Source organism: Rhinatrema bivittatum, chromosome 2 (genome assembly GCF_901001135.1).
Source record: "Rhinatrema bivittatum chromosome 2, aRhiBiv1.1, whole genome shotgun sequence".
Classification (NCBI taxonomy): domain Eukaryota; kingdom Metazoa; phylum Chordata; class Amphibia; order Gymnophiona; family Rhinatrematidae; genus Rhinatrema; species Rhinatrema bivittatum.
The window spans coordinates 649,333,011-649,345,525 of NC_042616.1; positions in this window are offsets into that span (position 1 = coordinate 649,333,011).

Sequence of the window (12,515 nt, forward strand, 5' to 3'; positions counted from 1 at the left end):
AGAAGAGTAGGGAAGGAGCCATTGTATAGGGAAGGGAGGAGGAGGAATAAAAAAATAGCATGCAGGAATGAGCAGGTGTGAGCCCCTGTTGGGCAGGAGAGTGTCTCAGTGAGCCTCTTGGGCACTCTGGATAGTCCTCCCAGTTCTATGGCTCACACTTCCTGCTGGTGGCCATCTGATTCTTGTTTGGACAGTTATATTCCAGCAACACAGTCTGCAGTTCACCAGAGTTTGGTCCTGTGTTTGGTCTTTGTAGAACTGGACTCTGTCTTACATTTTGAATTCCTGTTTACTCCTAGATTGCTTTGTGCATCCAATGTTCCTGATTGGTCCTAGATTGCTTCATGTATCCTCTGTTCTTGTTGGGTCCTTGTATGTTTTGTGTATCCAGGCCTCCTGCAGTGGTCCTGCCCTGCTTCTGTGGGTGCCTTCATATCTCCAGGTTTGAGTTCTCTATTGTCTTATTGTGTGCCTTGTTTTCCCTGTTGTTCCTGTCCATACTGCTGGCCACAAGCACCTGAGGGCTCAACTCAAGAGGAAGATGGTCATTGCAGGCAGAAGACACCCTGCCCCTCTCCAGTTAGAACTCACCAGTCTCTTCCTATCTGTACACTGCCCACTCTTGACTTTGGGGTCATACCTTCAGATAACTACACCATTATAGTAGGAGAAAAAGCATCAAAGAAGGGGGCATCAGTAGGAAAGAAGGAGGGAGGGTGAGAAGGAAGCTTCTGCTGAACACTGTATCTCAGGTATTGGCTCTGTTTTCCCATTAATGTATCCAATACCCAATGTGACTCCCCTTCCCCCACTGTTCCCTCTAAACTATTGTTATCAATCTGCTAAGGAATTAGCAATCTGTTATGGAATTTGCTAAGGAGTTAGCAATCTGTTATAGATTTCCCTGCCAGGAGGGTGGAGTTAGCGAGCTGTTATGGATCTACTCCCCAAAGGGGAGGAGTTAACAATCTGGTATCGATCTGACTGCTGAATACTCCTGTAGAGAGAGGAGCTATCATTTGTTATGGATAACCCCACCAGGAAGAATAGTAATCTGTTAGTGTTCACCCCGCCAGGAGGGAGAAGTTAGCAATACGTATGGCTTTGCTCCTTCAGAGGGAAGATGATAGCAATCTATTGTAAATCACTCCTTGAGAAGAGAAGGATAGCAATCTGTTAGTGATGTGACTGCCAGGGAGGTGGAGTTAGTCTTCTGTAGAATGATGTTTCCCCAAGGAGAGGAGCTAGCGATATGTAATACTCCGTAGGCGTAGTTAGTGATCTAATGTGGAGTTGGCTCCCACAGAGAGGCAGTCGGTACGATACCTGCTCTAGTAGTGTAAGAATAAACACTTAGTAGAAATGGTGAATCCCTGGGCTGATGGCAGATGACAGCGCCCCCAGGAGGAGATCCTGAGAGGGACCACCAGCTAGGCTGGAGTATGAGACAAACACAGATAGTTCTTTATTAGACTGGAAGTTGAACCACCAGAGGTGGCAGTAGTGAGCTGATGTGCCCGGCAGGGCTGAATTCCCTCAGATACTGGAATTATGATCTCTGGGTTACTGAGCTGTAGAGAGAGACTATAGGTAGTGAGTAGACAGGGTATGCTGGATACATGACAAGTAGAAGATGGTACACTCACAATTGTAGATATCTGTAATGGCCTCTTATGCAACAGAGAGTGTTCAGTACATTCAGGAACAGGAGCCATATATGAGCACTGGTTCCTATAGGCAGTCTGTAATAAGAACTCATAATAGCTGTGTATGGGATGGCTTCTGGAATAGAAGAGAGTCTTGGAGAGATTTAGGAACATAGGCCCTCGTGGAGCGAGTACCGGTTCCTATCTGTAATTTGTAATAGTAATTCATAAGACAGAGATATGCGATAGCTTCTGAGATAGAAGAGAGTCTGTAAAGGGTTTTAGGAACATGGGCCCTCGTGGAGCGAGCACAGGTTCCTATCTGCAATCTGCAATAATAACTCACGATCTCTGTACCTGTAATAATGTCTTAGACAGAAGGGAGTCTTCAGAGATTAGGAACATAGCCCTCGTGGAGCGAGTACTGATTCCTATCTGCAATAGAACTCACAGTGTTCACGTCTGCGATCGTTTCCAGGCAGTGAGGAGTCTTCTAAGTATTCAGGGACGTAGGCCCTCGAGGAGCAAGTACTCCTAGGTAAGTTTGTAGAGGCAGAACAGCGGAGAAAGATTTCCCTTTGCTAACTCAATTCGTAGTTGCAAGCAAAGACATTTTAAGTTGGAAGCGGATGACGTCTCTACGGGGGGACGACCCCGAGGTTCGCACTTGCTTACGCTTACGCTTGCCCTTACGTCATCAGGAACATGGCGGCTCCGTAGCGTCAAGCCAGCCTGGGGATTCCAGGGTGAAGAGGCAGGGAGAAGCCGTGACAGCATCTGTCCGTCAGACCCGAAGAGAGTTGCCACAAAGGTAGAGAGGGTGGAGTGAGGGCGAAAATAGGCACGAACGCAACAACTATGTGCATGTGCATTCAGGTTGTGAACCCTTATCTCATGGCAAACCATAACACACATAAAATTGCATTATAGCATATATATATATATGTAACTGTATGGGTGCTTTGAGAAGTTTTTCTATGAAGCTAGACTAAATTGGTGGCAATGAAGAAATAAAGATGAGATTTCACTGATCAGACTTATAGGAATAGCCAAGGCTGTTGAAATACTAAAAGTATGTTAAAGATTGACTAGTATGTTAAAGGTTAGCATTAAGTTTTGTTTCTGCCTTCTGGGCTCAATTTACAAGAAATAAAACTTATATGAATCCAGTCTCATTAGCATATACGAGATAAAATTATAATGCCAACTAGCTGGAAAATGTTATGCAAACAAGTTAAGCCATTGGTGTGAAAGTTTGCAGGCGGTGATACATTTAACTGGGTGGAACAGCTCAGAAGAGCTGAGCTGGTGTTTACTCTGCATTATTTGGTAAGCTGTATTGCTCCTATTATGAGAAAACATAATAAAAGATTAAATATTTTTCTCTTACTGAGTGTTGGTATTCAATGTTTACTAGTGCCCCAACATAACTATAAAAATATATGAAATCAAATTTATTTTATTTGATGTTTTCTGTTTATTTAAAACAAGATAGAGAATTATTTTCATTAAAGCAATTACTCAAATAACATTTTCAAAATCTGAATATTATTTGCATTATACATGCTCAGGCATAATTGATTCATATTGCAGAAAAAAATGTTTTCACATATAGCTTGTCAAAAATTTGAGGGAACATTGTTCCCCCCACACACTATCATTTCACTGACCATTTGTGATGGCCATTCTGGTGCTTTATAACAAGCGAAGGACGTGCACTTCTCTGTTCACTTTCTCCACTTAGGATGTGCCTATGTTGCACTTTCTAACCAAGATAAGATACTGCCTTAATGGCATGACCTTATATCTCCAATGTCTACAAGCACTAGGGTCAGTTAGAAGAAACATAATAGTATTTATTATTTCTAGTATTACATTACTTGATAATGAGTTGTAATATAATTGTTATATAAGTGTAATACTTGTTCTTGGGTGGGAGCAAAGAGAAGGGGATGTTGTGTCGCAGCCAATGCCATCAAAGAACGGAGCTTTGTGCTGGAGCTGCCACCGGTACATAAGTCTGGGATTGGGGGTGGGATGCAAGACTGAAGGTTCACCTAGACCTAATACTAGGGATGTGAATCGGGTGCCCAATCTTTCCCACTTTCGGGTTCATCTGGCCGTGGGAAAATCTTGTTTTCCCGTGGATCCCCATTTTTTTTTAGTGAAAAATCGTTTTTCGGGTTAGCGCGCGCTAACTCATGTTAGCATACTAGCAAAAATAGCAAAAAGTAACAAAAAATAACAAAAATAAACGGTTCTTTGTTAGTGCGCGCTAACATGAGTTAGCGCACGCTAACCCAAAAAATGATTTTTATGAAAATTCGGGGGGAAAAGTGATCGTTTCTTTTTTTACCCGATATATTAACGAATTTAGAAATATCGTACAATATTTCAATTCGTTAGAAAAACAATTCACATCCCTACCTACTACCATTGCAGCAGCCTATTCTGAAGCTGATGATCTTGACTTGGATACTCATTTGTTTTAAATACAACTTTTCCAGCTCTGTGTTCTCTGTGCTTCCCTCTTTACTTGTGCATGGTCACTGATTTTGTGGCAGTTCCATTTTTGATAAGAATCTAAGGGTTAGTTCGAAGGGGTCCGTAGGAGTATTTTATAAGATTTCTGTTGGGGGAGCTATACCATACTAATAATTATTCCTGTGATTTAGTCATGAACTGCTAACTCAGGGTCACAAACCCTATAATTTATCTATTTAAAGCTTTGATTGGTTGGATAGTTAATTATTGCTATTATTTGGCATTATGCCCTGGCTTAAGGTCATTTGCTGGACAAATGATCCTGGGCAACAAAAAGGGGGCGCGATGTGGTACTGGGTGGGTGGGAGGGCTTCAGGGGGATGGGGGGGGACAATGAGGAAGCAATATTATTTTTCACTATTTACTGGGGAGGGAGATGAAAGGGCTGGGGGGGCCAGCACTGAAAACTTTCTTTATTGGTTTCCTTCAGAGGGGTTTGGAGGAGTCTTGACCAGCAAGGGTTTTAGACATTTGTGGTGGGGATTAGGCTAGGAGGTGCCACTTAACCTTACTAATTTAAAGAAATTCAGTCAAATGGCAGGTTATCTTGCCATACAAGGCCTGATAACTTTAGACCTGCAGTTAGGAAGGTCTAAAGTTATCTGCTTAGCTTAGGGGGTTATTTTCTAATCCTATCGCATGCGAAAAGGGACTTTTCGCATGTGAGGTCCCTTTTTGCGTACGATACCTAGATCGGAGCGGAGTCAGGGCGGCATCGGCACTGGAAGAGGAGGAGTCGGGGCGGCACCGGGGCAGACGCAGCGGAAACATCACTGGCAGCAGAAAGGTAAGAACCCTTATCGCTGCCAGTAGCACACACAATAGCACCTTTTACGATGGCGCTATTGGGTGTGAAAGCCGGCAGCAATAACACCGCAGTGGTGCGATCGCTGCCGGCTTTCGTAGGCCTGCCCCCCACTCCCTGTTGCTGCGCAATTCAAAGAGCTCTGCGCCGTAGGAAAATCCAGGCCTTAGAGGGTTATAGTAAAAAAATTAGCTACGTTAGCCGGATTACTTAATTGTTCCCCAAAACACCACAGAACACTCTTACATTATCTGGCTAAATTTTAGATGGATAACTCATTATCAGTTAAAATTTAGCTGGATAAGTGGGGTAATATTGAAAAATCAGCATTTAGCTGGATAACTTGTGAATTATCCTGCTAAATGCCTTTGAATATGGACCTCATTTTCACTGACACTCTATCTGGGAACTCTGACCCCTGCCTTCATCATGCCCAAATATTTCCCCAAAAGGGCCAGACTCTAAGAGAAATCCCTGCCCCTTTTCCCTCTTGCCGATCTGAGCTGAAATAATGACAAAATTCAAGCATTTTTCAGCAGACAGGATGTTCTAAGAACAAGAGGTCATGATACAAGGTTGAAAAAGTGTAGACACAGGCCTAATAAGGAAATATTTCTTCAGAGGAAGGGTAACAAATGCATGGAATAACCTCTCAGTCGATGTGGTGGGTCAAAAACAGTATCATAATTTAAGATCACATGGTGATATGCACATGGGTTCTGTAGTTGCAAGGAAGCGAAGGTAAACTTGGAATTTGGGTAGATTCTGCATTATTAAAACAGGAAAGGTAATTTTGGTAGACTGAATTTGTTGTGGTTGTGGACCCTTGGGCCAGGACGAGAGATGGTGTGACCACTGAGGGAATGCCCCCAATAGTTCTCGGCTCCGGTAGGTGGAGCTGGCAAGGACTACCCGGCAGGACCTTCACTTATACCAGCCCTTGTTCCCTGCAGGTTGAGCCCTTGGGTGCTGGGGCCAGCAGGACGTAGATGCAGGTGCCTCGATGAAGACAAATGTAGGATTGGAGGTCCGGGTCAGGGCTGGCAGGGAAGATGCGGAACAGAGTCCTATCCGAAGATCCGGGGCAGGCAGCAGACGAGCAAGAATGAAGTACCAGGCCAAGAGTCAAGATGGACAGCAGACAGGCAAAGACGAGAGGACGAGCCGAGGTCAAACCAGGAGATCAAGCCAAGGACTGGGTCTCAGGAACTGAGGATCAAGGAAGAGGCTGGAGGCAGGGACTAAGGCATGGTCAGGAAGGACTGGACACAGGACGACACAGGATCTGGACTGGACACAGGACATAGGACTGGACACAGGATCACAAGGGCTGGAACAGGAGCAGTAACGATACCAGGAACAGGATCAAGCAGGATCAAGGAGAAGAGACATCAGGAAAAGCAACTAGCACTCTGAGGAGACGACCTGTTGCAAAGGCAAGGAGCTGGAGACTGCTGTGGGGTTTAAATATCCTGGTAGCTTGATGTCATCTCCTGGGGCTGGGCTGAGGTTTCCCGCCGTGGCCCCTTTAAAGGGCGGAGCCTCCAGTGCGCATGCGCCTAGGAGGAGCCCTGCTGGCCGGAGGAAGACGGTGATGGCGGACGCGTGGAGGGCTGCAGTTGGCCTGCTGCGGAGCAGGGTGCCCGGCACCAGGCTGCGGCGGTGACGGTGACGGGCGGTGAAAGAGGTAGGGGGGATCGGCCGAAGCCTACCACGGCCAGGAACCACAACAGAATGGACTTTGATATCTTCATCTGTCATTGTTTTCTATGTAACTTCTACTTCTATTTTCTATATAATGTACTAAGGTTTTATTAACCATATATTATGGTCATGTGACATGAACTCCCTTTCTGCTCCATGTTAACTGGTTGCTGAAGGGTGGCAGGGGCTTAGAATGGCTCAGCTGAAGCAGCATGTAGGTAGTACTGTACAAGTCCCTGCCTCTAAGTATGTGGAGAACTGATTGAATATGATAATATGTAGGTTTGCGGAAGAATTCTGGAAGGATTAAAGGAATATAAGAAGCAATATAAACCTCCTGGATGTAGACATGGTCCTAGTTTATGACATAGGTTAGGAGATAGGGTCGGAGCACACCATTTTTAACAGCTCCTCTTGTGAAGATGCTGTGGTGGTGCTCCTGCCTGCATAATTGCAACCAGGGACAAAGATTGGTGGGATAGTTTTGAGTTCTCTTCTTGAGGAGCAGGATCTGCTTACATTTCTTTTTGTCCTTTCTTTTATATGGCTAGACCTTATGGCCTAAGACATAGGAGAAAGAGGGAGGCATATCCCTTTTCTTGTCCCCGATCTGTCTGGAAGGGTTTTCTATCAAATTATGTGTAAAGTTCCATTCTTTTGGAGTTTGTTTTGGTAGGAATCCCTGATCCTGGCTCAGGGGAGGGAGAGCCTGTCCCTGGGAAGGTCCAGGTAGAAAGGACAGAGTGCTCCCCTCTCACAATTCGTGGAAGGACAGCAGTGACTCGCCACAGAAGAATCTTGAATTCTTGGTATTGGAAAAGAGTTTGTTTCATGTCCTTTTGATTGTGGGAGGTCGTTTGCCACCCTTCTTGCCCAGCATTGTGGAAGGAGATGCTTTTTCCCCCCTCGCCTTGCTGAGTTTTGGGGATTTCTTCTGGAGAAGTCTCATTGACATTGGAGGAGAAAGTAGAAAAAAGTTCATCAGGAGACCCCCCACTAGCATCTGAGAGGGTGTGGAGAGTGAAAGCTGTATGAGTATCTGTGACCTCAATGTTTCTTCTACATTGGAATGGGAGCCCCAGTGCTGGATAGGGACCCATTCCCTACTAGGAGTCCTCGCGACCCAACCTGGGAAGGAAAGGTATCCTAGTGCCTGCCACCCTGAGGGACATCTACACAAAGAGACAGGAAATGATCTTAAAGTCACAGCGTGGATGTCACTATAAGGAAATGTGTTTGGTGTCAGATGATACCCACTGAAGATCTGGTCCAGTAAACCTTTTCTTTTGGAACATTCCACTCGAGTGTTCAGTCTGGTTATTGGCACCAGAACAGGGAATTCCCACTGGATCTGTGAGTGCAATCAGAGAAAAGGTTCCCCCTGTGCCTTGGGGGCCTGAAGGTTTATCCTCGCCCCCAATTCAGAGAATCCATGCCCTGGCGCTGCCAATGCTGTTTGTCTGGAATGAAGGGACATGGACCCCCAATGGGCCCCCTGCCTTTTTAGACATTAACAAAAGAGGGAGCACATGAATAAAAATACATTGTTCCAATTAAATCACAGAGCTGCTGGGTATCTGTATAAAACCTTGAAGATAAGTATAGCTTTTGCATTGCACTGAGGAGGACTACTAAGGCTGTGCTGTTACAATATGTCGCTGTATATCAAGTGCCCTCATCAGCTATTGGATCCTCCTGCAAGCTTGTCCTGTGTTCTGTGTGCTGCCCTGAAATCATTTGGGGATAACGGGAGATTTGTGGCAAGACAGGAAGCAGGTAGAGCAAGAGAAACTCATATCTACTGATATGTGTCTGTAGATTTTCTTATTATTATAAAAGCACTTTTTTTTTCTATTTTGTTGCATTTCATTCCTCAGGGAGTACTGTATTTGCAGCTTTAAAGTTAGGTTTTTGTCCATTTGCCATAGAGCATCATTTTATTCCACTGCATCGATCTTAAAACCTGTATTTATATCCTGTGCGCAAGCAATAAGAACAGCATTAGAGTGTGCAGGGAAGGCTGAGAGGGAGCATACAGAACAGTTCAATGTCTTTAGACACCCTGGAGATGTAGTTGCCAAAGTATTATGTGAATAAATACAACAGCACATTTGTTACTGTGCTTCTGAAATGTCTATCCTTTTTTTGTAAAAAAAATAGACTTGGGAGAATTCTAATCTGTGTTTCTGCACTGCAAAAAATTATGAGGACAATTTTCAAAGGTTATTTGCCCAGGTAGCTTGCCCTGGTTGAATATTGTCCACCTCAGAGCGGCAACTGCAGAGCACCCTTCCATTGGGGGTCCTGTATTAGTGCCGGTTGACCCTCCCCTCTTGTTGCTTCTAACATCCGCATCTCACCAAATAGGGCAGAGGCAGGGGAATAGGTGATTTCAGCCCTGAGGAGGGAAAGTGGGGGGTTACGGGGAGGCAGTCGCAGCCCAGGGCTCTAGCTCTGACAAACCCTCACCAACGATATATCTGGGGTTGGTGCAGCCTGTGCAATGTCTTGGTCCACTGGACCAGACAAGGGAGGAAAAGTCTCAGAGGGATGGGGGAGGGGGGCCTTCAGTTTTTCTTTCCTTTTAACCATATCCGGTGAAGGATTGCAAAGTGACAAGATGGAAAATGAGATCCATGTAATAGGCTGCTGCAGCCATCTTAGAATACCTACTAATACATTTGCATTAAGTACTGCATCCTCTTCAGGGGAGGGTGCATCTAAATCTTTCTGGGGGTGGAGTGCTCACTATGTGCCTGAATTCATCACTGCCTAAAGGACATGTCTTCAGTACATGGCTCAGTGCACTTATCATGTGTAGCCATGAGGCACAAAGTTGAGATCCTTCAACCATCAGCTAACATATGATCCACAATTTTATAGTCATCAAGTATTTTACTATCATTGTAGAATGGTAAAAATGCAAGAAACAGGTCTGAAAATACGTGAAAACGGAGGAGTCTAAAAGTGGATACTTGTTTTTATACATTTTTAGAGTGAAGGGGAGTAATTTTTTGGCTTCATTCCTCTGTGCAAAATAGAATGTCGTGTAATCAAGAGCCATTCTTCGGTTACCAGTATGCCCGGAGAAGAATTAGCTTGAATAGATCAGTGGACATGGGGAGGACCCATTCAAATTCCAGCCCCTTCCTTTAAGGGGCTTGGGAATGGCCGTCCCCCTGGGAGGCTTTATTACAGCTCTCTCCTGAGAGTCTGGAGGCAGTCCTTTATAAGTTTTGGAGATTTAGCAGGTAGTATTATTGAACTTTTCAGGCCCAGTCATAGGGAACAGGCTAACCCAGCCTGAGATTCCTGACCAGGATCGGGAAGGTGTTCCCGGTGGCGTAGCAAGGGGGAAACAGGGGGTCAAGGCCCCAGGCTCCAGGCTGAAGGGGGTGCCAAGGGTCAGGGGATTCCAAACCTGCAAAAAAGAAGAAAAGGCTCTGCAGCTGCCAGGGTCACCTATCGCTTCCGGTGACAGAAGAGGAGGAGGCCCACAGCCACCGTGGGAGCCCATCCTGCCTGGCAGCAGAAGAGGAGGAGGCCCATGACCACTAGGGGAGCCTGTTCCATCCAGCGGACGAAGAGGAGGAGCTCACAGCTGCCGGAAGAGCCCATTCCACCCACAAAAGAGGTGGAGGAGACCCGCAGTCCAACTGAAGAAGAGGGACCTGGAGTAGCTTCTGTGCACACATGTGTGTGTGTGTGTGTGTGTGTGTGTGTCTGTGGAGGCAAAGGGGTGGAAACAACATGTGTGTATGGAAGAGAGGGAGTGGAGCCAGCATGTTGTAGTGTGTGGAGTAAAGCCATTATATGTGTGTGGAGGGTTAAGGTGAGGGGCCAGAGTGTGTGTGTGTATGCATGTGAAGGAAAGGGAGTAGAACCAGTGTGTATGTGTGTGTGTGTGTGTGTGTGTGTGTGTGTCTCTGTGTGACTGTGTGTGTAGGAGAGGGAGTGGAGCAAGTGAGGGTATTTATGGAGGAGAGGGAATGGAGCCAGAATGAGCCAGTATGTGTACGAGCTTGAGAGAGAGGGAGCTAGCAAGCTTGTGTGTGTCTGTGACCATGTGTGAGTTTTGAAAGAATATTTATGTGACATTGAGGATAAATGTGTGTGTTTATGAGGGAGGAGAAAGTTTATACACCTCACTTCCCCTCCTACTGATTTACGATAATCTCAGGTTGACCGGAAATCAAAAGTTCCCAGGGATGGAGTGAGTGATTTTTAAAAAAATTTCTTATTGATTTGAATTAATTGGGTATTACTTGATGTGTATTCTGTTTTGAAATATTGTATTGGTGTTTGTGAAATAAAAAAAATATATATGTTTTTAATTATTAGCTGTTATTCTCTTCATCCACTGTTTTGAAATATTAAAATATTATTTATTTTTATTAGTAAGAGTAATGCTTTATATTTCTTGATTTTATTGTTTGATGATTTCTGAGGAATGGTGATACTATTGTTTTTCCATTGGTGCACTATATACGGAGTCTGACTTGTTGCAGTTTCCAGTTCAGTTTATGTCTGCACTTTTCCATTTATATTTTATGGTCACTTTATTCTGTACTTGGTGAAGATTTGTCTGTATTCTGCAGTTATGATTGAGCTTAAGTATTCTGCTAATGTATCGTTTCAATGTAGGGATCTGTAGAAGTTTGGTTTGTACTGTTTTCCTTATAGGAGGTATATTGGTATTTTAGGGCCTGGTGTAACGTTTGCAGGATCACTTTTTCATAGGCTTATAACTGTTTGAGTGCTGGAAGTTAATGCCGTTTTGGACTGCAAGGTTTATTATATTGTAATTGTAATTTAGTTTGCTCATGGCTTTCTGAGGACCAAGCCCACACCCAATATGTGTTACAATAGTCCTAATACCATATGTGTTTCAAGAGTCTTTTTGGCTTTTGTATCGGGTTTTCTGGTTGACACCACAGCATTGCATATTAATATAATGTAAATCCTTTTCTGATATTTTTAATGCAAAAGACTGTACTTTGAGTGTCATTTTTCATGTAAAATCTTTTATTATAAATGCATAATTTGAAATTGTGTGTGGAGAGGGCTGTGGTGGGGGAAGGCTGGGCACAAAGCTGTAAGATTGCACTTAGGGCGCCTAATACCCTTGCACTGACTCTGATTAGAAAAAGAATACAAATAAAATATTAAAAAAAAAAAATGAGAAAGGGTCAGCACAATAATTGTTTGCACAGGGCTGCAAAACAGTTAGCACTGGCCCTGCACAGTGGCGCCCTGTGGTGATGCGCTGGCAGGTGATGGTGGGGGAGAAAGGGGGGGAGGTGCATAGGAGACAACTCAAATGCTTTGGCCCCAGGTGCCGGAGACCCTCGCTACAGCTCTGGGTGGTCCTAACAGTCTACTCCCTAGCTGGTTTAGATACTGCTCCGGGTTGGTTTTGGGATTTTGAGCTTTTTGTGGTCGGATCCTTGCTGGACAGCTGGGCCTTTCTCGGATTCAGGTAATGGGGAACCCTGTGTCTGGGACGCCCAGGGATAGGGAAGACCTGCCCCTGAAGTGATGACCCATTGAGAGGAATAACTTTGGTGTTATATTCAGTTAAGAAAAAGGGACATTAAGTTTAACCATCCAGGAGGAAGATTTTTAGCTGCCCCTTCCTGCCTGCATAAGGGATCCAGAGGAGAGTCAGAGACTGAGATAAACCCAAAAAGAGGAAGAAACTGCTGTGAGTACACCAATCTGGATAATTCAGCTCCTTAGGAGAAAGAAACGTTTACTCTCTGTGCCAGGACAGAATTTTTCGCCATCAGTAGAAGGGGTTTTCCTTCCCAGGTTGC